General features: G+C 40.8%; 1 long non-coding RNA gene across 3 annotated transcripts in view; it reads left to right on the plus strand.

Moving 5' to 3' along the window:
- LOC114204890 (uncharacterized) overlaps window positions 1–25902 on the plus strand; it is a 382680-nt gene that overhangs the window by 209887 nt on the left and 146891 nt on the right. For all 3 annotated transcript variants that reach the window (XR_015768216.1, XR_015768217.1, XR_015768225.1), the window contains one exon: window positions 12188–12279. This is a non-coding gene — a long non-coding RNA (uncharacterized LOC114204890). The remainder of the gene's footprint in view (window positions 1–12187; window positions 12280–25902) is intronic.

Below are 25902 nucleotides of genomic sequence, written 5' to 3' on the forward strand. Positions count from 1 at the left end.
TGGAAAGTCTGGCTTTTGGCAAGGCCAGAAGTTATCAGGATATCCAAAACCCTGATGATGAAAGAACCAAAGGAATAACCAAGTGTGACAGTGATCAATGGCACTATGCCAGGCAGTGCTCTGAGCTTATATGTATTAATGTAGTTAGCCTTGCAAGTATCCTATAAAGTAGATCTTATTATTTGCTCATTTTACAAATGGGGAAACAGAGGCAGTGAGAAGTTAAGTAACTCATCTCCTTGTGAGAAACAGAGCCAGGCTTGTTCGGAACCTGAGCAGTCGAACTTGGGATCTGGGCCTCCACCACTGCACTATGCCACCAACAAAGGGCTGGTTCTCTGGGCAATTCATTTACCTTTCAGCCAGACTAGGGGCTTTTTATATTAAGACAAGTACCTACAAAGGCAAAGCAAAGAACTGCATGCCACTTAGAGCTTTTTGATCTATAGTTCCTAAAATTTCTAAAGAAGGCCAACATGAGAGAAAAAATAAGAGTAATAGCAAAGGCATTTACTTAAGTAGCTTTTTTCTTGAACATTTGCTCTCAGAATAACTATAATCTTTTTGCTTGTATGAGTGCTTTACTTCTCTTAGAGTCTAGAGTAGACAGGAAATTTAGGGATCATTTGGCTCAACAGTAAGTATTTCTCCAATTAATGAAAGAAAGTTGGGCTCATTTTGCACATCTACAAGGATGTTCTGTAGGCAGATCAATCCAACAATTTGCATAACTATCCTTAGAATTATGGAGGGAATTTTAGAAGTGAGTTAAGTGTAGAGAGAGCAGATGTGCAGATGTGGTCTCATGTCAACCTCCAGGGAGGGTACATTGGGAAGACTGGGATCCCATGCCTGAGTGGGATGAGCTATGTGCCTGGGCTTTAGCCTGAGAGTCTAGGATGAGTGGAGGATGGCTGCCCAAGTAGGGTGGACTTGTTTTGTGCCAGTGGTTTCTTTATTAGTTTTCTATTGCTGCTGTAACAAGTTACCACAACTTAGTGGCTTGAAACAACACCAATCTATAATCTTACAGCTCTGTGCATTGGAAGTCTGATGCAGATCTCACTGACCTAAAATCAAAGTGTCAGCCGTGCTATGTTCCTTTTTGGAGGTTCTAGGGGAGAATCCTCTTCCTTGCTTTTTCCAGCTTGTAGAGGCTGCCTCTACCTTGGCTTGTGACTCTCTTTCACCATTTTCAAAGCCAGCAATGGCAGGTTGAGTTGTTTTTGCATTTTACCACTCTGATTTCCTCTCCTATATCCTTCTTCCACTTTTAAGAGCCTTTATGGTTATGCTGGGCCCACTCAGCTAATGGAAAGTGATCTTCTTTTTTTAAGGCCAGCTCATTAGCAACTTTAATTCCATCTGCAACCTTAAATTCCCCTTTGCCGTCTAACCCAACATATTCATAGGCTCTCGGGAGTTGGGCATGGACATGGACATGGATATTTTGCAGAGATCTTGATTCTGCCTACCACAGCTTCCTAAAGAGTAAGGCGATTAGGGAGAAGGGATGTATTCCAGGATGTAGGGTTTAGTCATCCACGGCTGGCTGGATCACTTGGAAGGAAAGCCTCCTGCTCCTGTTCTTGGCAGTTGCAGATTCTGGCAGAGGCTGGTAGAGGGAGTGTGAGCTGGTTGGCAGAATGAAGAGGGAGAGACAGTCATACCTGGAAAGGCTGACAGATTGTTGTTGACTGAGAATGCCTCACCTTCTATGCACTGACTTCATTGAGTTGTTTCTAATGTTTTTAGAGAAAGAAGGTACTAAGGATTTTTCTCTTGTAGAAGGAAAAACCAAGTCCCTCACCAGCTCAGGCATAGGACAGGTAGGGAGGAACACTTACAGAATTGGAATCCTAGGTAAAAGAGGTAGAAACATGAGCCACATATGTCTTTGACTGAAACTGAGCCTGCCTACCTTTCCCCTTCCCTCCCTCCCTTCCTTTCATTTGAATTTGTGCTGTTGATGTGTTTGGGGAAGGTATTATTACATAAGCACTGCTATTATCTAAACAGGTTGTGTGTCCGTAGGGTCAGAACTGGGTTCATTCTAACAGAAAACATCACTAATTAATAAGAGCAAAATTTCAGCCACATTTTTAAACTTTTATCCTACCAATTAAGAGCTAAAGCATTAAGTGAAAAAGAGCATGATTTGCAGGGTGGGGGAGGTAATACAGAATCTACTTAAAAAAAATTATACAGTTGAATGTTGGAGGTCTTTGTTTTATAAGTTAAGCAAAGTGGAAGTGGTGTATTTGGACCCAAGAGAAGAATCACATGACCTCCTGAGTGAAAAGAAGACCACAAGTCATTAGTCGTCTAGTTGATATTATTTAAATCATGCAAAATGCTGCCTGTATATAGTTACAGGACTTTCCATTTGTTCTCCAAAGCACACTAGACCTGTCTTAGGTCAGTTTATGTGCTTACCTAATTCCTGTTGTTTGGTTGTCTGCATGGACAGGAAGATCGAAATAGTTGGGGACTTGCCTGACACAAAGCCAAAGCTATTGGAAAGAGTGCTTTGAACTGAGGCATCATGGGCCTCACGTGGGGAAGAGGAAGCCACAAAAAGCATCAGAACATGAAAATATAGGTCATATCTGTCACCCTGGGCACAGAGGGTGTGCCTTCTTGCCACCAAGAGCCTGGGAAGGAGGCCGGAAGGATATACATCAGGAGATACATTATTGTTGACTACAAAGGGTAGACATTTTTGTGTCTTTGACTCTTTTTTTTTTCTCCCAGTAGAGGTACCTCTCATCTCCTGCACTGGATCAGGGGGTGGGGGGGCACGGGGTGGAGGGGGTGCTGGTGGTGGGGAGGTTGCCAACAGACTTCCTCTGGAGAACTGCATAGATTTTTCAATCGTTTTTGAAGGTTCTTTGTATAAAAACAAAACAGAAACAAAACTTTAGTATGCAAAGCATTGGACTTTTAGCAAGTCTCTTGTCAAAATGAGCTTATTTGAGCGTAAAGCAGAATGGCAAAGTTTAAAGGAGAAGTGAGTAGCAACCTGATGAAAATAACCAGAAAAAGCCATTCAGCAGCAAGAATGTCTTCTTAAATTCTCCTTATTTATCTCAGTTCTTCCAATTTGCCTGGCTCTAGGTGTCTTAAGTATGTTCCAAGAGGAGCTTTACCTAAGGGCACTCAGTGTTTACAAAGCAGGGAGATTTTTCTTGAATACTGGCACTCTGTCCTTTCCCCTAATGTCCCACTTCTGCTATTTGAGTACTTTTTGCTTAACAATCACACAACCTCAGGCTTCCTTTTCTCATGTGTCTTCCAGCTCCATCTCTATGTTTCCTTCCCTCATAGGGTGACTTTGCCCTTCTTCTGAGTCCCTGATGCTCCCCAGAGCTCCTCCTTGGTAAATCACCTAAGCCTTGCAAACTCATGCCCTTATATGCATGAAAGAAATCAGAAATAGAAAGAAGATTATTATTTGTATCCATGGCAATCCAAAACAGTAAATCCATCTGATAGTACTAAACTTTTATTTATTTATTTATTTATTTTGCAAGTTCCACCTGCTTTAGGTCAATCCAATCAAACTCAAAACTAGCGTTTGGCAGACTATGGCCCGAGGGTCAACTCCAGTTTACTGCCTATTGTACAGAATTGTTTTTACATTCCCAAATGGTTGAAAAAAATCAAAAGAAGAATAATATTTTAAGATACATGAAAGTTATATGACATCCAAATTTTAGTGTCCAAAAATAAAGTTTTATTGGAACTCAGTTGCTCTCATTCATTCACGTATTGTCTAAAGCTGCTTTTGCGGGTGCCTGGGTGGCTCAGTTGGTTAAGCGACTGCCTTCGGCTCAGGTCATATCCTGGAGTCCCAGGATCGAGTCCCGCATCGGGCTCCCTGCTCGGCAGAGAGCCTGCTTCTCCCTCTCCCTCTGCCTGCCTCTCTGCCTACTTGTGCTCTCTCTATCTTTGTCAAATAAATAAATAAAATCTAAAAAAAAAAAATTTGTAAAGCTGCTTTTGCTCTATTTTGGCAAAATTGGCTTGCAAAACCTGAAATATTAATAAGTGGTCCTTTATAGAAAGGGTTTGCTAACTCTTGATTTAAATCCATTTTAAAATTTACATATTAACTAGTCAGTTGTCCACCAGACAGCAAGATTCTCAAGGGCAGAAATGCTATTTTGATCATTATTACAACCTTGGTGGTTAACACAGTGACTGGCATGTAGCCGTTACTCAGTTGATATTTGTTGCAAAGATTTACAATGATATAGCTTACAGATAACTTTCAGAAACATACCTATTACATGACGTCTGTTTTGGGAAGACTTACCAGCCAGGCAAGAGGTACATACTTTTGCTCCCTAGCTTTCCTCTTCCCTTATACATATTATGGAACATTTACACTTAGATTGTAGTAAAACTTTTTAACTGGTTTTTAAAATTTGGAATATATTGAGTTTTCTGTAATTGGAGATTTTGTTTTTAAAATTATGTACTCTTCTCAGAGGCTGTGTACTGGTTATCTATTGCTGTATGCAAACTACCATAAACCTGGTGATTTCAAATAAGCATTATAGCTCATGGACCGGAAGAGGGTGGTCCTCTTTTTGTGCTTAGCGCAGCCATGGTTCATGGTCCCAAGAAGCATCTGAAGTGTGTAGCAGTTCCAAAGCAGTAGATGCTGGATAAACTGACCTGTGTGTTTGCCCCTCACCTATCTACTGGTCCCCATAAGCTGAGAGAGTGTCTCCATCTCATCATTTTCCTAAGGAACAAACTTAAGTATGCCCTAACAGGGGATGAAGTAAAGATCTGTTCGCAGTGTTTTATTAAGATTGATGGCAAGGTCCGAACTGATATAACCTACCCTGCTGGTTTTATGGATGTCATCAGCACTGACAAGAGTGGGGAGAATTTCCACCTGATCTATGACACCAAGGGTCGCTTTGCTGTTCATCGGATTGCACCTGAGGAGGCCAAGTATAAGTTGTGGAAAGTGAGAAGGATCTTTGTGGAGACAAAAGGAATCCCTCATCTGATGATCCATGATGCTCACACCGTCCGCTGTCCTGATCCCCTCAGCCAGGTGGGTGCCACCATTCAGACTGATTTGGAGACCGGAAAGATCACTGATTTCATCAAGTTTGACACTGGTAAGTTCTATATGGTGACCGAAGGTGCTAACCTGGGAAGACTTGGTGTGATCATCAACAGAGAGAGACACCCTGGTTCTTTTGATGTAATTCACATGAAAGATGCCAATGGCAACAGCTTTGCCATCCAGCTCTCCACAACATTTTTGTTATTGGCAAAGGCCACAAACCATGGATTTCTCTTCCCCGTGGAAAGGGTATCCATCTCACCATTGCTGAAGAGAGAGGCAAGAGACTGGTGGCCCAACAGACCAGACCCCAAGAGACCCCGTCTCTTGAAGGAAAGAGTGTCAAAGAACTTTTGGCCTTTCTTGATCTGCCATAGGCTGCTTCTAGTTTGGTTTTTAACTTTAATAATTCCAGTTGAGTACAACAGCCCCCCCCCCCCGCATCCTCCTAACACATGATCTTTTTTCAGCTGTCTTTCAAGCTCTTATTTCCAAGCTCTGGAATTGTCAGGTGTCTAGGCAAGGAGAAGACCAGCTCAGCAGCCCAGGAGAGGCAGAGCTATGAGGGATTGGTTGATGGACACTGAATGCATTCTTTGGAAAGTGATTCAGTCCCAAAACAGGTCCCCCCTCCTCCTAAAATACCTAAAATAGGAGCTAGGAGGTCTGCAGGCTGGACCCCAGCTGCTTGGAAGGGAAGTCCTAAACTACATTCCTATATACTTAATGATCTCTTACATAATATAGTTTGGAAGATATGCTAATTTCCTCCCCTCCCTCCCTCTCCCCCTCTCTCTCTTTCTTTCCTTCTCTCCGTCTCTCTCTCCTCTTTTGCTTTTGCTTTCTCTCTCTCGCTTTCCCTTTCTCCCTTTCTCTCTCTCTTTCTCTTTTTCCCTCCCTCCCTCCCTCCCCCTCTCTCTCTTCCTCTCCATTTCTTTTTTTCTTTTCTCTTCTTTTCTTTTTTCTTTTCGTTCTTTCTGTCTTTCTTCATTGGGAAGAAAAATCAGTGCTGCCCCTCACTGGATAGAAATAGGTAGCTAAAGAACACATTGGCCAAGATAACATCAGCTCAGAGCCTGGGTTTTCTCCTCTCAGCCATCTTCCATTTGTGTACTGTATTGCTAGGATGCTGTTCCTTTTTGCTATAAAGAAATTAGATCTGGTTTTCTAAAGATGGCTTTGTTTAGGCTAATTCTCTGACCCAAAGATTGGAAATCAGTGGGATGTAACCATTTAGATGATGTCTTCTATATATGACTGTATATGGGGGTGAACAATGTCAGTAATTTCTCCAACAGAAATAGTTTTTGGAGGATTTGCTTAGCTTGTATTACAGAGTTTTGAGAGAAAATCTAGTTGCTTGTAACATGGAAAAATGCATATGATAAACGTACAAGATCTAAATATTATTTAAATGCACGAAAATTTTATGGTGATGGAAGGCATTTCAAATAGTTCTATTTCCCTATCCATGGGAGCAATGTATCTGCTGTATTTCTTTGACCTTTGAGATCAGCAAGGTTACAGCCTTGTGTGGGTTCACCAGATGAAGAATTCCCTGTCCTGGGTCTGGTTTGCTACCTGTTATTTCTTTTTCTGGAAGCTCTAGGCAACACCCTGCCAGAGCATTTGCTTTCTCTATGTGCCATGTGAGGTATTTGTTTCCTCCTTTGGTGGCTGATGACTGAGAGCCTCTTTGCACATTTGCTCTGGTGGTAGGACTCTTAGCAAACCCAGGCTGCTGTGGTTTGCACTGAGAAGCCTGTGCATGTGGCCGCTGTAAAACACAGGCAGCGGCAACTTTCTGGTTCTGTAAAAAGCCACGTAGGGTTGTGGGGCTTGATAGTACATTTTCTGGGGGCAGTGACAAACCCCTGAAGTGTTCACAGAGAGAAAGGAAAGGGTCTCGCTTGGTGTTAAAACTAGAATTATACACATCTTTTCCTTTTCTTTGTGGCACAGTGATACATAAGAGAAGGGACTCTTCATGACAAGCCATAACTGGAAATTAAGAACACCGGTCTGTGGTTTCCATCTGTGTTATTGGTGGTGGTGGTGTGTGTGTGTGTGTGTGTGTGTGTGTGCGTGTGTGTGTCTGTGTGTGTGTGTGTGTGTGTGTGTGTTTTGAGAGCCTTGAACATTCATCTGAGGCTGTACTTTTTGTGGCTTGTCTGGGCTAAAAGTAATTCATGTCCTAGTGATGAGTCCTTCTTTTGGCTAAAAGTGAAGCCTGTTCCATAATTGCCAGATACTATAAAGATAGTGCAAATCTTAGAAAAGCATTTTGTGGTAGAGTGGAGAGTTAGATATCTGTGAAATTATATGTGTGAAAAATATCTGTGGTAAGACCTTGTCAGGAGAGTAGTTTTAGTGTTTGCTGTGAAGCGGTTTTCTATGAAACATTTTCTTTCCCTTGTTTCCCTATGGCAGAATTGATAGTTGTAGGTTGTAGGTTACCTTCCTGGCATTTGTTTTTTATAGTCCTTAAGCTCCTTTTTCCCTAAAAAGTATTATGGTTTCTGCCACTGGTGGATTCTCCTCACTAACTCACTGCTAAATTATTTGAAATCAGTATCGCTATCCTTCAGTGTAGAGATTCTGGAAATCCCCACTGACATCCTTTCTTGCCAAATTTGTCTCTGGTTGCCTGCCCACAATATTTTTTCCCCTAATCTGGCCAGTCATCTCTGACTTACTTTAGCACATGCAGCATTTCAGAGTTTGACATAGTAGCATGCTGCACAGATTTGAAAAGAAGCTTTCTAGTAGAACAGTGACCATAAGTCACCTCAAGGAACAGTTGAAGTTCTTTGGATGTGGGAAGAAGCCTCTGGAGAGCTAGAATTTTCCCCCCCGGGCTGTAAGTGGTTTGGAGCTAATCAGAACCTTGTTAGCATCATAAGGAGTTTATACACACTTCTGGTTCTCCAAGATTCGTTGACAAGGTGGTTTTAAGAGCTCAACCCTCAAAGATATCTATAAAACTTTCACATATAACCTCATACTCTACTCTTCAAAAACATTTTTTGGAATTTTAATATGTATATATTCATTCTATTATTAATACGAAAACATATCTGATCCTTGGTTATTGTTTTGTAGTTGAGGATATAAAAACCAATGAATGTTTTTTGAGCACATGCTAGATGACAGACCAGACGTAAGTACTTTATTTAGCCCATGCTGGTGCCAATGAGAGCAAAAACCAGACAGTCACTGCGATTGTCAAAACCCTGTGGAGAGGGAGGCTGGCTGAGCAAGCAATTAACAAGAAGCTTGGGTCAAGGCATAGAAGAACGTGACAGTCGTAGCCTGGGTGCTGGCAACATCTCTTGCACATGCAATCCGAATCAGTGATTTTCCTTTGTTTCTATTGGTTACTTTATTTTTTTATTTTTATTTTTATTTTTAGAGATTTTATTTATTTATTTGAGAGTGAGAGCAAGAACGAGAGTGAGAGCAAGAGAGAGAGAGAGCTCGTACATGAGCAGGGGGCAAGGGCAGAGGGAGAGGGAGAAGCAGATTCCCCGCTGAGCAGGGATCCCGAAGTGGGGCTCAATCCCAGGACCCTGGGATCATAACCTGAGTTGAAGGCAGACACTTAACCTACTGAGCCATCCAGGCGCCCCTCCGTTGGTTACTTTATATCTTGGTGCTTCCTTATCTCTTTCCTGAGCCAGATTTCCTTTGTGACTATGATGCTCCCATACCTTCCCACCTTTTTTTTTTTTTTCAGGATCCTGATGTCTCTGTCTTTCTCCAGGTAGCCTGATTATATTCTTGATTATTCTTTTTTGTTTTTGGAATTTATACTTGTGAGGTCTCAACTTTAGGTTAGACTGACTGTTCAGAGACAAATACTGACTCTCTTGATTCTCTTTGGCTTCTTGTGGTCTCTACTTGTCACCATCCCAAACCACCACCTCTGTATTAAACTTGGGCTGCAGTTGTACAAGAGTTTTGCTGTCTGCCGGTGGCCATGAATGTAAGCTTTATTTTAAATTTAAAGAAATGTTGAAAATAAACACTTTTTTTTTTTTTTTGCAAATTCTATCAAACACTTAAACATTCGGGAATGTTAACATTAATTCTTAATTCAAAATAATGACATTTATAGAATACATCCTGGTATTGGGAAATATGAGGTTTACTTAATCTGGTATTTTATATATGCTTGATCATTAATCCTTCCTAAAATTCAGTGACCATATTGATTCAACTTTATAAGGTTAAGCAAGTTTTCCAGATAATACCCTGGATAACTTTTTTTTTTCAAATATAAAATACTTAAACCAACAAGGAAATTATAAAAAAACGTATATAAATTATACTTTAGGGCTTGATTAAAGGGCTATCTGAATATAGATAGAAGACAGCTTTGCTGTTGGCTGATAAGGCCTAAGATGATACAGACTTAGCAAGAGTGTTTGCATTCTAATCAGTGACTTCTGAACACCCAAAGCACAAGGTTCAAAGGTTGGCCTTTGAACTGTTCTGTCATATTTTAGGATTCCATTTCCTTGAATCACAGCAGGTAACCTGGGCTTGGTCTTGACTCAGAGTTGTTTAGAGTTAAAGAAAAACAACTATTTTTTTTTGCTCATGGAAATGCCTGTCCCAGATCTGACCAGTAGCCATACTGAGTAACTCATAATAAAATGCATGAGATAACTTACTATAAAATGCAGGGGTTATAATTCATAATAAACTTGATCTAAGAATATAAACATAGTTCAGCCTGCTTATGTTCAGTCTACTGGGCTCTTTTTGGTGTCTAAGGTCAGTGATGGCTTTTTGGCTTTTAAAATTTGATATCTGGTTTTGGGGAAGAATATGGAATATGATTTTGGTGCAGGACAACTGGCCAGAATAGTTTGTTTTCTATTTTAAGTACAAATATGAAGATAAGATTAAATATATTTCCTTGCCCTTGTGCCATGCTTAACTTTCAAGCTCCGTATTATGTATATAAAAAAATTATGCTTTTTACTCTACCAGCTTCCAAAAAAATTTGAAGTGGAATACAAGAGTTTTATCCATTCAAAGTCTCATGTTGACCCTGGTGTCCTGAGAGTTTCCTTGAAGAGAAAGGCAGGTTATGCCCCAATTTCTTTTTCTAATACCACCTTATATAAGGAATATTGAAATGTTTGTCACTTTATTTTTCCGTGGAATTGTGCCAAACCCCATCTACTCTATCCAAGTAGGGGAACTAGATTTCCTCACTTTATACTACCTCATTAACAACTATATGTGTATGTGCACATGTTTCCAGTCTCACAAATGTGAACTTTTCTATTTTGCTTTCTAACACAACAGAACCGTGAAGATCAATGATTTTTGTGACAGTTCCTGGCTTTTTTGTTCTTTTAGCTCTTTGCTACTCAATGGATAGAACGGGTATCAATATGAGTGTCCATATCTTTCTGTGGTTTCATGTTTTATAGGTTGACATAGTTTATTAATTTTTGTTGGCTACTCTCAGAATGGTAATTTTAAGCTTCAAAGGCCCAAATGTCTAGCCCTTTATTGACAGACATTTTGAGGATTAGAGGCACGCTGAGTAAGCTGACACCAGTGTCCTGCTAGAAGTGTCCTGTCCAAAAGCCACCCACTCCTGGGCTCTGGAACATTAGGCTCTTATTATTACCCTTTCCTTAGGGCAGTAGAAGACTTGGATTACAATTCCAAGCTAAAATTTTTACTTTGGGAATTTTGTGCACACTCAGGCATGCAAACTTCTATTCACAATGTACCTGTCTACCACGTGGCAGCTTCAAAACTTTTGCTTTGCATAAATCCCTGTTTGGAGCATTTAAGGTGTTCCTCGTCTATGTAGCAATACATACGCTTCTCCTAACATGTTTCCTCCTTTGCCTGCAAAATTCCCAGCTTCCATGTGGCAGTTCACACCTGTCTTAGTCTGGTAGAATTGTAAATGTTGCTTACCTTTAAATACCTGATGGTCAAAACAAACAAACAAACAACTCTCTTTTGTTTAGCTAAAGCTTCTCCTTTTTTTACATTTTGCCCCCTGAAGTCCTATCTTAACACTTTTTTCACCTTAGAGATTCCCACATATACCTTAAAGGAGAAATTTGGGCAGAATATCACTCCTAAAACCTTGCTAAAGGCATGGCGAAATAAAAAAACATGAGTTGCATTTCTCTGGCCCTGTTGTCCACTGACCCATAGAAGTGTTACTCTGTGCCTCATAATCCTTTGGCCCTGGAACTCTACAACAAACATTGCCTTTACGTTTTATCGGTTTTCCAAATGTTGCAGAATTTGACCTCAGCTTTGCCATCACTGGGGAAGTAAGTTGAGTAAAAACATTTCACATCAGGAGTCTACCAAAAATTGTCAGCTCTCTAAATGCAGGTTCATCTCTTTAGTTCCATACTGTGATTGCTCTAACAAACACAAAAATCACAACAAAATACAAGAAATAACTTCCCTGCCTTATTTCACGGAGACACACTTGTTGAAATCTGCTCAGGTCTCTGTACAGGCAGCACTGTATTTGGGAGCCAGTATCGCTTACTATTTTTTCAGTACTAAATGTAATTTTATTCCCAAGAATAAACAATTAAAATTATTTGTGTATATGTACGTATATATCACATATTACATATAATATATACATACATATAAGTTATGCATATAATTACATATGGAATTGTTGTCATTAGCATCCTCTTTAACATTTGTGAAACATCTATCATATGCATAGTGATAGGCATTTAGACATGGTGGGGAATGCAACAAATTATATAAATCTGTAGTGTGTCCTCAAGGGCCTTGACTTTGCAGTTAGGCAGACAGATACATTATTTATGAAGATGTAAATAACTAACCAGATAGGATACTGAGAGTACCAAATGTCTGGAAAAGGCTGCAAGTGCTACTGGAATTCATGCCATGCCTGTGGAGGTCAGTGCTGTCAAGGTCCTGCAAAGAAGCCAGTCCGATTGTCTCTGAAATGGAATGATTGAAGTGTGGGGCATGGTGGTGGCAGAGGAAAATCCTGAAGCACAGAAGTCTGAGTCAGGTGGATGAATGGGAAGATGACTGTCTGCGATGTTCTTTTCTTTCCAGAGAAGCAAGAAGAAGATGGATGACATATAGATGAAAGACAAGCAGCATAGGAAGAGAACTTCTAGCCTTGACCATGAGTTGTGTGACCTCAGGTAGGTCCCTTACAGTCTTGTTGTTCAGTTGCTGTATTCTTATTTATTTTTTTAAATTTTATTTATTTATTTGAGAGAATGAGAGAGAGAGAGAGCATGAGAGGGGGTTGGGTCAGAGGGAGAAGCAGACTCCCCCCTGCCGAGCAGGGAGCCCGATGCGGGACTCGATCCCAGGACTCCAGGATCATGACCTGAGCCGAAGGCAGTCACTTAACCAACTGAGCCACCCAGGCGCCCCAGTTGCTGTATTTTTAAATGAAGGCTGGTCCACTCTTTTAAATAAGGACACGTTTTTGAGACAAAAGGTTAGCTGAAGAAGTCTAAGCAATTTGTTTATGAGATAGGAACTATATAGATTATTTCCTGCTCAGTAGTAAAATCATCAAACATCATCATTCTAAGGTACTGTCAGTTTATAATCATGATTGGAGGATAGCTTTGGTAAAGGGCCATAACAAATGTGCTGAGAAACACAGTGAAATAGAATGCATAAAACTAGGTAAAATTAATAACAGGTCTTAGGTAGTCACAGAAATATTTGAGGGTTTAATCAATGAAGTGACAGGATCTAAAGTTTAAATTTATAATTTAGTTATCTTCTGAAGGTACAAAGCTCATGTTCTTATTATGATACAGTGAGTTCCCTAGCCTGTCGCTTGTAAGCTGAGCAACATCCTGGGTTTTCAGTTACACAAGAAATTTGAGTGTGTTAGATTTCAATAATGACAGCTCATTAAACATCCCTGATTCCCCCCTGAGTGAGCTAGAGTCCCATTCAAAATAGGCTGCCGTGAGTGAGGCTTGAAGAAAACAGAAGTATACAGCAGTCGTCCCAGCAGAAGTGAAAGCAGGCAGTGCACACCCACAACAGCTTATAGCTTATGGAGAATGAGGAGTGATCTGAAAATACACCTGAGAGGAAATGGGTATGTGAGAAGAGCCTTGGAGGAGAGACAGATATGAATCATGACCATAATTCAGCTCAGTGGGAACTTGAAAAATGTGACAGACAAAACGCAAGGATCTCAATTCTGCTTTAAAGGCACAGGGAAGTAGAACAAGGATTATAGCACTGGGAACAGTATGACTAAATGATCAATTCTCACCTTCAGTTCACACGAAAGAGTTTACCTTGCTTCCCACCACTACCCCCACCCCCACATGCACATATTCTAGGTAAATTGAATGAAATTTTTTATTGCTTTTTATTATGGAGGTCAGTTGTCCCAGGCTAAGAAAATAACCTACCCTAAAGCTGTTGTTAAATGCACAAGAAGGGATGTAAATATGAAGTTAGGTCTAAACTCTCCACTAGTTAGAGAATCCAAATAAAAATAACATTGAAATCATCCTTTTGCCTATGAGATTGGGGAAAAATAATCATGTGTCAGATGGTGTTGGTGCCCTGCTGATATCCCTGTGGGTGACCCCAGAGTTTGCCTGCAAACACTTCTTAGACATGCCAACATTTTCCTCTGTCTTTCTTGGAGGGCATTCCCTGGATACAGGAGCACACACAGGTCAGATGGAGAGTAAATGAAAGATAGTGCCTTGGAGACCCTCCCTCAACCACTGAGGGTTAAGCCATTGAGGGATAAATACTCCCTTGCCTTTTTTTGAGATAATTCTAGGTTGTGTTCTATGCATCCTCTCTGAAGTTCTCCAGAATGATTGAGACCCAGTTGCTCATACAATAAGGTGATCAACTCATTCCAGATTTTTTGGGGACTGTCCCAATTTTAGCATGGAAAAGTCCTGTGTCATGGGAACCTTCTTAATTCCGCATAAACTCAGACAGTTCACCACTCTACCATATAGGTAGCTGGCTAGTCTGTGTATTCTTTATTGGTCTCTTCCTTTCCTTCTCTCACTTCGCCACTCTCTCACAGTGATTCCTGGCATTGTCTTCTAACTACTGCATACCTAGAGTTATGAATTTTTTTCCTAATGCCTTTTATCTGCACTAGTTTCTAAGCTGTTAGGGTAGGAACCCTGTTTTGCTCAGTACAGTCTGTCCACAGACTCTAACACAGGGCATGAAGCACAGTTCATACTCAATAAGTATTGGCTGAATGAATGGACCCTGTATCATTAACCAAGCAGTTTAATAGACATTATTTGCTGCTGCATGTGAGTATCAGCTTATTTGTTCCTCCTGAGTTTCCATAGATATCTGCCAGTCACATTGATCAGGCTGTCGGTGATTAGGAATAATTTTACAGAAATGATGTATTATTCAAGTCTTTTACATCTTTTAGTCATCATGCTATTATTTTTTTAAGATTTTATTTAAGAGAGAAAGAGAGCATGTGTGAGTTGAGAGAGGAGCGGGGCGGGGAGGGAGGGAGAGGGGGAGATAATCTGAGGCAGACTCGACACTGAAAGTGGAGCCCAATGCAGGGCTCACTCAATCACCATGACTCTGAGATTATGACCTGAGCCAAAACCAAGAATCGGACAGATGCTTAACCAACTGAGCCATCCAGCTGCCTGAGTCATCATGCTATTATGCATCCCAATACAAAAGTTTAAGGAAATACAAATGGAATAATGACAAAAATCAACATGTAAGTAGTCGTTATCTATCTAACACATCTATCTATGTGTTCTCATTTAATCCTTGGAGTAACCTTGCTATTTAATATAAGTATTCCCAGTTTACAGAAAGTTAAAAGTTAGGATTCTTTGCTCATAATAACACACCCAAGCAAGGGCCATGTTTTTCACCACCAACCCCCTTTCTTTCTTACTACATTATGGGATTCACTGTAACGCGCCTGCAGGTAATCTCCCAAACCCATGCACACTCATAGAATTCTATGGAAAGCAAATTCTGCAGCCAAAAATCACGGGTCACAATAGGTTGGCTCTTCTTGGTAGTTAGTTTTTCACTGCATTAAAAAAAAATCTCTTCAGTCCCACTGCCAGTAATGTCTTTTGCCATAGTCTTCCTCTCAAACACTTGAAAGACTTCAAATGTTTGTCATTTAACATCATTTAACTTCCTGAATAAAGAAATGAAATGAAACAAAACAAAACAAAATTCTGGAGGCTTAGGTATATGTTTATCCTTGATTTCAATTTCCTGTTTGCCCTTGTAATTATGATTTTCTTTAGTTTGCTTATGAAAACCATAATGAGTATTTGAAGTATATTTTCTGTCCATGTCACATTTTTCATCTTAAAAGAGCAAGCAATCATATATAAAACAATAGTGTCAACAGATAATTTTTCTTCTTAATTACTGTTTAGATCACTTGTGGACTTAAATTTGGTTACAACCCACCTTTTATACTAGTATATGTCAGATAGAAAGAGTTTATGCAGCTAAAATCCTCTGAATTCTCTTGCAGCCAGTAGTGATGGTGGACTTTAAGAAAAAATGATGAAGAATGTTTCAGATGTTCATTTCCAAATGCATTGCATTTCTTTTTCAATTTTAAGGGTAATTTGCAGTGATTAAAAAAATACAGAGGCATTTCCCTTCTGTACCACCTTGACCTCCACTTTTACCTCTAAGTCATCTCCCTCCCCAGTAGTAACCATGCTAATAGTCTGAGGGGTGTGTGTGTGTGTTTCCAGATAGAAAGAGAAAAATAACAGATATAGAACACAATACATATGTCTTTTAAATTTGATTTTCTTTGCTTATTGGTATATCATAAACATCTTTCCTTAGCAGTAAATATAGACCAAACTCATGCTTAATAATTTCATTGTGTTTTATAGAATGCTTACACTGTAACTTAATTATTATTCTAATGACAGATTTTTTTTTAAAGATTTATTTATTTGAGAGAGATAATGAGAGAGAGACAGATAAAAGGGGGGAGGGTCAGAGGGAGAAGCAGACTCTCCACTGAGCGGGGAGCCCAATTCGGGACCCGATCCCAGGACTCCAGGATCATGACTAAGCCGAAGGCAGTCGCTTAACCAACTGAGCCACCCAGGCACCCCTCTAATGACAGATATTTTGACTGATATATTAACAGATATCTCCAGTATTTCTCTGTTATATAGTATTCCACAGACAACACCTCATATTTATCTTTGTGCTTCTGTGTGCATTACTACAGGAGAGTCTTAGAAGACAAATACGTGGTTCAAAGGGTATGCCCTTTTAAACTTTTGACAGCCTGATCAATTACCTTTCAAAGTCTGTGAAAATATATGTTCCTACCACATACTGTGTGGGTCTGCTTACTTCCTTATACCCTCACAGGCATAAATATTATGAACTGGATTTGCTTGGATTCCTATAAAAGCAGGCCCTGAGACAAATATGTGCAGATGAAAAAAACCCCAACAGCTGAAACACTGAAAAAAGTAATTCATAATTTCAAGTAGGGTGTGGACAGTTGGAATTCATTGGTTCTTTTTCTACCACAAGCCTTTTGATTGTATCTTTAAACCATGGAGTTTATTCAGACCCTAAAATTAGTGAAGCTTTCTTCTTGCTCTACAGTTCTCTGAGTGATTGCCTCCAACTTTGGGCTGTCAGAGAATGTTTCACGGAGCAGTACTTTTGAGTTGATCTTTGAAGCATGGTTAAGATTTCTCTTGGGAGAGAAGAGGGCCATGACTTTTGCAGGCTGTGTGAAGTATGCAGTTTCTCTGGCAAGTAGTCAGGGGTGAAGGATGAAAGGGATATTGAAACTGAAAGTTCACAGTCGCATGTTGTCACTAGCCACATTTTCTGTTCCAGTGCCAGCTTTCACCCTCTCTTTCTACCACTGAAGGTGGAGACACTGGAAAAGCTGATTCTGCTTATTCTTGGGTGGCTTCTTATAAGGTGCTGTGAATGAAGATCAATTGATAGGTCCTTCTAACCCCCCAAATCTGGCCTCAAATTTGTTGCAATGCCCGAAATTCTCATTCTTAGGATTATGTTTTCAATTTAAGACATAGAGGGCACCCTTGTAAAGATAATCATAAAATTGGTAATGATAGTTGGGTTAGCGACAAAGACAACATCACTTTACTATGAATTCACCCAATGGGGTTAAGTTAGAAGATTATAGATATTTCTTAGATGTCAAAGAGGAAAGGAGGAATGGGCTGAAGCAGTGGTCCTTGGCCTGGAATTTCTGAACTCACTGGAGTCTAAGAACTTTTAGGATCCATTGGTATGATGATGATGATGTCAGTGATTTCAGTAGCAGTAAAAGCAACAACCAAATGACAACAAAAAAAGTTAGAATTCATTGAGTGCTTACATTGGTCCTTTGTTTTACATACATTAATTCATTTCATTCTCACTACACCTCATGGAGTTGATTTTATTATTCTTATTTTATAGATGAGGGAACTGAGACTTGAAGAGGTAAAGAGACTTGTTGGGACGCCTGGGTGGCTCAGTCGGTTTAAGTGGCTGCCTTTGGCCCGGGTCATGATCCCAGGGTCCTGGGATCGAGTCCCACATCGGGCTCCTTACTCAGCAGGGAGCCTTCTTCTCTCTCTCTCTCCCTCTGCTTGTACCCTCTCTGTCAAATAAATAAAATCTTAAAAAAAAAAAAAGTCTTGTTGAAGATCACCAGCTCGTAAGTGGCAGAACTAGGATCTGAACTCTGTTAGCATGACTCCAAAACCCATGACTTTAAGATATCAGGTCACCAAAGTGACAACCAAAACAAACATTACTTGACATCACATCTTTATGTACATTCAAGCCTAGGTGCAGAGGAGGATCAGTCCAAATAAGGAGAAGACAGTGGCAGAACCATGACTCTGGTCCCCTTCTGTGGCCACTTTCAGTTGTGGTAGCTATGGGTACCTGGGAGCACTCTGGCTGTATCCCAGCTTTTTTTCCCCTGGGAGTTCCCATGGTGGGTTATGATCTGCAGTGATTTTCTCCTGGTTGTATGAGTCCTATTCATTAGTGCTGGTGAAATCTTGCCCATCTTTCCTATGTATTGTTATGTCTAAACAACAGGACAGAGGAAAAGACTCAGAACTGATGCTAACTAGGGCATAATTACTTTCAGCAGTTAGAAGCAGGTTGAGATTACCATGCTGGATTATTGCCCCAGTACTGTGGTTCTTCACCATGGCTGATTTTATCACCCAGGGACAGTATCTGGAGATATTTTGATAGTCACAAATGGGGATGGGGTGTGCTTCTGGCATCAGGTGGGTAGAACCAGAGATGCTACAAAATAGCCTACAATGCACAGAGCAGCCTCCACAACAAAAAATTGTCTGACCCAAAAGGTCAATAATGCCAAGGTTGAGAAACCCTGTACTAATAAAACACATTGGGAAGTAATGTAATTTTTACAACATTTTCTATGTTGTAGATCAGAGGAACATGAATATATTTGGATGTCCCCCTCTCAAAGTTATTATTCATTCTTGCACAACAGTCATGCCAATTATATGTGAAAATGTGGTTCACTCACACTGAAGGACCTTCTCCTCTTCTCCCTCCTCTTCTCCATTTCATCTTCCCCTTCTTCTTGTCCTCCTCCTCCTTCTGCTAGTCCTCCTTCCTCTTCCTTCTCCTCCTCCTCCTGCTAGTCCTCCTACCTCTTCCTCCTCCTCCTCCTCCTGCTAGTCCTCCTTCCTCTTCCTCCTCCTCCTCCTCCTGCTAGTCCTCCTTCCTCTTTCTCCTCCTTCTCCTCCTTCTGCTAGTCCTCCTACCTCTTCCTCCTCCTCCTCCTCCTGCTAGTCCTCCTTCCTCTTCCTCCTCCTCCTCCTCCTGCTAGTCCTCCTTCCTCTTCCTCCTCCTCCTCCTCCTGCTAGTCCTCCTTCCTCTTCCTCCTCCTCCTCCTTCTGCTAGTCCTCCTTCCTCTTCCTCCTCCTCCTCCTTCTGCTAGTCCTCCTTCCTCTTCTTCCTCCTCCTCCTTCTTCTACTCCTCCTTCCTCCTCCTCCTGCTAGTCATCTTTCCTCTTCTTCCTCCTCCTCCTTCTTCTAGTCCTCCTTCCTCTTCCTCCTCCTCCTCCTCCTTCTGCTGTCCTCCTTCCTCTTCCTCCTCCTCCTCCTTCTGCTAGTCCTCCTTCCTCTTCCTCCTCCTCCTCCTTCTGCTAGTCCTCCTTCCTCTTCCTCCTCCTCCTTCTGCTAGTCCTCCTTCCTCTTCCTCCTCCTCCTCCTCCTGCTAGTCCTCCTTCCTCTTCCTCCTCCTCCTCCTCCTGCTAGTCCTCCTTCCTCTTCCTCCTCCTCCTCCTTCTGCTAGTCCTCCTTCCTCTTCCTCCTCCTCCTCCTTCTGCTAGTCCTCCTTCCTCTTCTTCCTCCTCCTCCTTCTTCTACTCCTCCTTCCTCCTCCTCCTGCTAGTCATCTTTCCTCTTCTTCCTCCTCCTCCTTCTTCTAGTCCTCCTTCCTCTTCCTCCTCCTCCTCCTCCTTCTGCTGTCCTCCTTCCTCTTCCTCCTCCTCCTCCTTCTGCTAGTCCTCCTTCCTCTTCCTCCTCCTCCTCCTTCTGCTAGTCCTCCTTCCTCTTCCTCCTCCTCCTTCTGCTAGTCCTCCTTCCTCTTCCTCCTCCTCCTCCTCCTGCTAGTCCTCCTTCCTCTTCCTCCTCCTCCTCCTCCTGCTAGTCCTCCTTCCTCTTCCTCCTCCTCCTCCTTCTTCTAGTCCTCCTTCCTCTTCCTTCTCCTCCTCCTCCTTCTGCTAGTCCTCCTTCCTCTTCCTTTTCCTCCTCCTCCTCCTCTTACCTACATGGGCTGCATGTGTTTCCTGGGGAAAGAGATAGGAGATTCAGGGTTTCTCTTATGCTGAGTTTAAGAATAGCAATAGTGTATTTAAGAGCCAATCCCCCGTGCCCCTGCAGGTAGCATCTAGTTAAACGGAATCCAGTTTCTTCCAAATTAATTTGGCACTGATTCTCTCGTACCTTGTTTACCTGTGTGAGGGCATAAACAATGATTGGCAAGAACAGGACAAACAGATGGAAGCAGTGTTGGGGTCTTGCGGTCAACATGTTACAGCAGTTCTCCAGGGACATCAAGAGTTCTTGGAAAAGATGCTCTTTCCTCTCATAAGATCACAATGGGATCAGATGATAAATCTTTCCGGGCAGTCTCCTTGTCTTCCCTGTTTTTAGAAAGTCCAGCTCTTTAAAAAAACCCTGAAAGAAATCCTGATACTTTATTCTTTTAATCATTCCAGAGGAAATATCTGTAATTTCCATTCTTTACTATAATTAGCCAGGTAACATAATGTTCAGTTAGCCTGTCTTATCTATATGTCTTTGTTGGAATTTGAAGTGGTCCAGTCTAGTAAAAATAGAAAATTGTTCCTTTATTATCTCTATCTATAATCTATATATACAGTACTTGAAAAAAAAAATGAAATCCTATCTCTGTTTTTCTAAATAACTCACATTCTTTAGCCCTTGCCTGTGGGCCCTATTTCCAACCCTTTAATCATATATCTATGATATTCCTGGAATATTTGTTATAAATACAAATCTTGGGCCTTACTCCTCAAGCATCCTCTGAGATGCTTGAGGGATAGAGTTCTGGGAATATGTAGTTTTCACAGTATTCCAGGTAATTTTTATGCCCTGAAAGTTTTGAGAACCACCAGAACAACGAGATTGGCCTTCTTTCAACATGAGTGTTTCTAGCTGCTTCGGGGAGTAGCTTCGCGTTTCACGTTAGCTGGTTGTCTTACCCAGGCAGGCGTGTGTTCTCCTTGGTCTTTGGTTACCCACAGACAACAGGCAGAGAGTAGTAATCTTATCAGCATGTGACAAGAGCCTTCAGAGAATTTGGATGCATAGTGTTGTTACTGAAATAGCACCTACCTCTTTCGAATATGTATTTTTTCTTTTTGGAGAAAAATAGCTGAAGGTAAACACCTCTATCTCCATTTGGAACTGGATCAGTTCAATTAGTCTTTGCCTCATAACTGGGCATTTGTCTTATTATAATAGCAAACACACTCCTAATATTGGAGTGTATTTTATGGTATTTAGGAGCCACAATCTGTGCCTTATTTTATTTCTTAACTGTGACAATTCTTAAAAGAGAGCCAAATTTTTAAAAGATGCCCACTTGTAAAGTGTTTGCTTCAAGTTAGTTCTCTTTTGGGCATGATATTCTGTATATTTTCTAGCATTGCTGGAGCTAAAAGTGGAAAGGTTGAGGTGTGGAAGAAACAGGGTAGATTCATAGGCCATCAAATGATCCTTAAACTTTCTGCATAGGAGGGCCCAAAAAGAATGCCTCAGAGTAGAGGGTCATTTGGACCATTTCCACCAACACTGCATATTTTCATGATGCTACAGTCTTGGTTTAGAGAAACCTGAGATTTGATGGCTTTAATTTCTATATTCTAAGTACCAATATTTCAAGCTACAATAACAATTCTGGGGATCTTTATCCAACCTGGTATGAAGTTTCAAGATAATGGTGTATTGGGCCTCTAAGCTGTATTGATTAAAGATCCTGATAAAAGGTACCCAAGAGGTCAGGAAAGATGACTCTACTTCCTGTTATGTTTTTTCTCACTTAAAATGACTTTTTTTTTTTTTTTAGGTTTGTTTTTACTTTGAGCATTATCTTTGGCGTGATAATTTGAAGATCTAAATTATTTTTTTTAAAGATTTGATTTATTTGACAGAGAGAGACACAGCAAGAGAGGGAACACAAGCAGGGGGAGTGGGAGAGGGAGAAGCAGGCTTCCTGCTGAGCAGGGAGACCGGTGCGGGGCTTGATCCCAGGACCCTGGGATCATGACCTGAGCTGAAGGCAGATGCTTAACAACTGAGCCACCCAGGTGCCCCAAGATCTAAATAATTCTTGTACATTGAACATAACATGTGCATTCTGAACATACAGCAAGGAACCATTAAAGCACCTTGTAGGGATTCTGCCCTATGGATTCAGGCAGGGCTAGTTTATTGTCCAGGCACTAGTGAGTACAGAAGAAAATCAAGTCTACATGGCCTGCAGGGACTCAGGGACCCATTCTCAGAGTGGAATGGTTTCAAGTGATCTTTAAGTAAGTGATCGCTTTCAAGTAAGTGATCTTCCCCACTTACTGGGGAACCTTGCTCCCTCAGCCAGGCTGCATGGGCCAGGGCCCTGAAGACACACACTGTCCATGTTCCAACGTTGGAGGTCAGGGCTCAGTGTGGAATCTGCTTTTCAAAAGAAGTGCTAGAATGGGAACTAACTTACTTAGAGCCTAACTTATGAGGGAAACAGAGGCATAATCCTTCTAGGTGTTTCACCACAGGTGAGAGGGGATGTTCAGAGAGACCCCATAGGACCACTCTGGGGCCATCTGGAATAGATGAGCTAAATATACATATATGTCAGTACTTGAACTCATTTAAGCAGGAGCCTAGTAAGAAGGACAATAAAATACTAAAAACACTATACTATGCTGACTGCACTCTCTCTTCAAGCCACTGGCACTACATTTCCCTTTGCTATGAACACCATATGTTAATCATGGCCAAAGTTATTGAAATCTTACCATATGGTAGCCTTTGTTAAGCCTCACAACAATCCCTAGTCGTAGGTTCCTGCTATCTTTCTTCTTTTACAGATAGGAAATTGAAGATAAGCAATATTAACTCTTCTAAGATCACATAGCCCACAGTGGTGGGCCTGATTCTGACAGACTGTCCAACGTTAGAGATTATACTCCTAACTGCAGTATATGCAGTCTCCTTAGGGAGAAGAACGGGGGAAACATGCAAGCAAATAAATGTGAGTAGATCTAAATTGTTTTTGTAGGGGATTAGTTAAGAAATGTTAATTATTTAAGATGCTCAGGGCTCTAAAAGCTGAGGAACCTTTCCAGAAGCTTTTATTTGCAGCTAGGGATAGTAATTGCCAAATGCTCCCCATTCCTTCAGTTTTCCAGAGCTAAACAGGCAACATTGATTTATTTGATTCTCAGAAGGTTAGAATGACCCAAGACATTTTGTTATTCCATATTACTTGGCATTTTGCCAAGTCCCACCTAATCTTTGTGTATACTGTGTTGGCTCTGGCTGAGTATTGTCTGTTGAGGTAAGAAATGGGGTGGGGACAAATACACTTTATTACTGAGATGTCCTAATGCCCATGCAGGAGAGCGTCATCTCTGATGATACCATGACTAGTTTCCTCAGTGGATGCCCCAGTATTCTTCAGACTTGGGACTCCATGTATTCTTTCCCTCATATTCTGCATACTTGTCATTGGTTCTGGACAGGTGTTTGCCTTTCCTTGATCATATATTTCCTGTTTAGATATGATAAAATTACTGCTTGCGTTTCCTCTTCAGACCCTGAAGCTTAAAATTAGTCTGTTAAAACAGTGTTTACATTTCCTGTTTGTTTGTTTTTCTCCTTAAATCAACTCTGTATAATTATACATTTAGCCTTTGCCCAGTGGTTAGGGCTGTGTGACATCTACCCCAGCCAAACCGGGATGTTTTTATTCTCCTTTCCTTATCTACCAATTGTTTTCAAAACAGACTTGGTCTGGACTTTCTGAAATTCTAAACTTGGTAATATATTAAGATTTCATTCATCTTTGAATTCCAGATGCTTCAAACCCTACTTGGCAGGTGCTTAATAAATATTTGTTAAATAAGTGAATGAATTTAAGATGGATTAAAGATTAGATTCTTTAGGTAAAGAACTTCATAATTAACTACCAGTGGGAGATTTCCTATTATTCAGTGTTTTGCACTGTCTTGGAGGTCTAGCATGGTGCTACATTCCATATACTGTTTTATGATGTTGATTTGCACAGGCCTGTATTGTGCAGTAGTGTCTGAGTGGTAATGTTTGGCAAATAGGAGGAATCTTTAATTTGCTCTCAGTGATTCAAATATGTTTCCATAACAACTCTTTTGTTTGCTTCGTTGGTCTATTTTTAGTAATTTTTTTTTTTTGAGGTTTAATCAGGGACCAGACTGTCAGATCTTGCATGTTTAAATTTTTACACAATTTCTCTTTTAGTGCATATCATTTGATCATTTGTCTGTACAAGTGGAAGAGCCAGCTTTATAACTATCTACCCGTAAGCATGTGGACCAATTTTGTATATGTATTTAGGAGGTGCTACTAACAGTAGTAGAATAAATCCCATGTATTTTACTATTTTTGACACTTTTGAACAGTATTCAGGGAAAAAGTCACAATAGTTGACTAAATTGGTTAATGAATAGTTGACCAAATGTGCAATTTATAGATACAGTCTAGGAGATCTAAAGTTGAAAAAACAGCAGCAATTCCTTGACTGAATTTTCCTTTCCTTTTCCTTGATTAGAATCTTCTAGACGGCTGTATGTAGGAACTTAGTGTTCTTTCAGTATATAAGTAGGATTTATTTGTCCACCATTCTGCAAACCATTAATTATGAGTTACAAAGATGACAGGCTTGGGTGACAGAAAGGCATTTTGTATCCACTCCAGACACGATCTCAGTTATCTTCTACTTCTTTGTGCTAACTTTGTATGAGATGAAAAGTTTGGGACTTTTTTTTTTTAAAGATATTTATTTATTTATTTGACAGAAAGAGACACAGCAAGAGAGAGAACACAAGCAGGGGGAGTGGGAGAGGGAGAGGGAGAAGCAGGCTTCCTGCAGAGGAGAGAGCCCGATGCGGGGTTCGATCCCAGGACCCTGGGATCATGACCTGAGCCGAAGGCAGACGCTTAACGACTGAGCCACCCAGGTGCCCCAAGTTTGGGACTTTTTAAGGGTTCCAATAAACAGTTTCCATGCTGATTAGAGTGGAAAGAATATTGTCCTGGGACTCCAGAAACCGGGATTTTAGGTTCTCCTCTCTATGATAAGAATCTATGTGATTTTTAGAAAACCTTTTCACCTCAGACTTCCATTTACTCACGTGTTAAGAAAACATAAAAGTTTAATTAAATGACCTTTCATAATACTTCTAGCATAGACATGCTATGAGTTACAGCTATTTTATTTATGTCCCTGAGTCTGGAAAAGTATTATCTTCTTGAGCAATGGAAAATGGACCTTCTCTTTAAGTAGCAAAGGTGAACCTGGGGCTGTCCATTGCCTTTAATCCAATCAGGAAACGCTAGACACTGCCTCCTGGGAGCATAAAAGATGAAGTAGCTAATAATGATGTGAAGTCCATGGTGGTGTGCTTAATGATCACTTACTGAGTTCCAGGTGAGACGCAGTTTTCAGATATTATCTTATTATTCTCACCACACTCCTGTGAGGTCTATTTTACATGAGAGAAAATTGAGGGCTTGAGAGTTCAGTAACTTGCCAAAGAGCACGAGCCTGCTAATTGTCCGAATAAGGTTCAAACTGAGGTTCTGCTTAAGTCTAACAGCCAATCTTGATCTGCTAGGCTCCACAGTCTCTATCTGCAAAACTCACTCTCCTTCATTTGGCCAATATTCATTGTAAGGCATCATGTACTGGGGACTGCTCTAGAAGAGATGATTGGGATAGATTACAAAACAGGCAAAAAGCCTTCCTTCAATGCAGCTTGCATTCTAGCAAGGGCAAACAGTGTCAACAGATATAATAAACACATGATTTATATGGTATTTTAGCAGGTGGTAAGTGCTATGGAAAAAGAAAAGGCAAAGTGGGTGAAGAGAGTTGGAAATGTGTGTGAATAATGGGGTGGGTTGCGATTTTGACTTGGGTGGTCAGGGTGGGCATCATTGGGATGGTGATTTTTGATGGACTC

Source organism: Eumetopias jubatus, unplaced genomic scaffold, assembly GCF_037043125.1.
Source record: "Eumetopias jubatus isolate StellerSeaLion01/CBP00866 unplaced genomic scaffold, mEumJub1_p1.0 scaffold_5, whole genome shotgun sequence".
In the NCBI taxonomy this organism is placed as follows: Eukaryota; Metazoa; Chordata; class Mammalia; order Carnivora; family Otariidae; genus Eumetopias; species Eumetopias jubatus.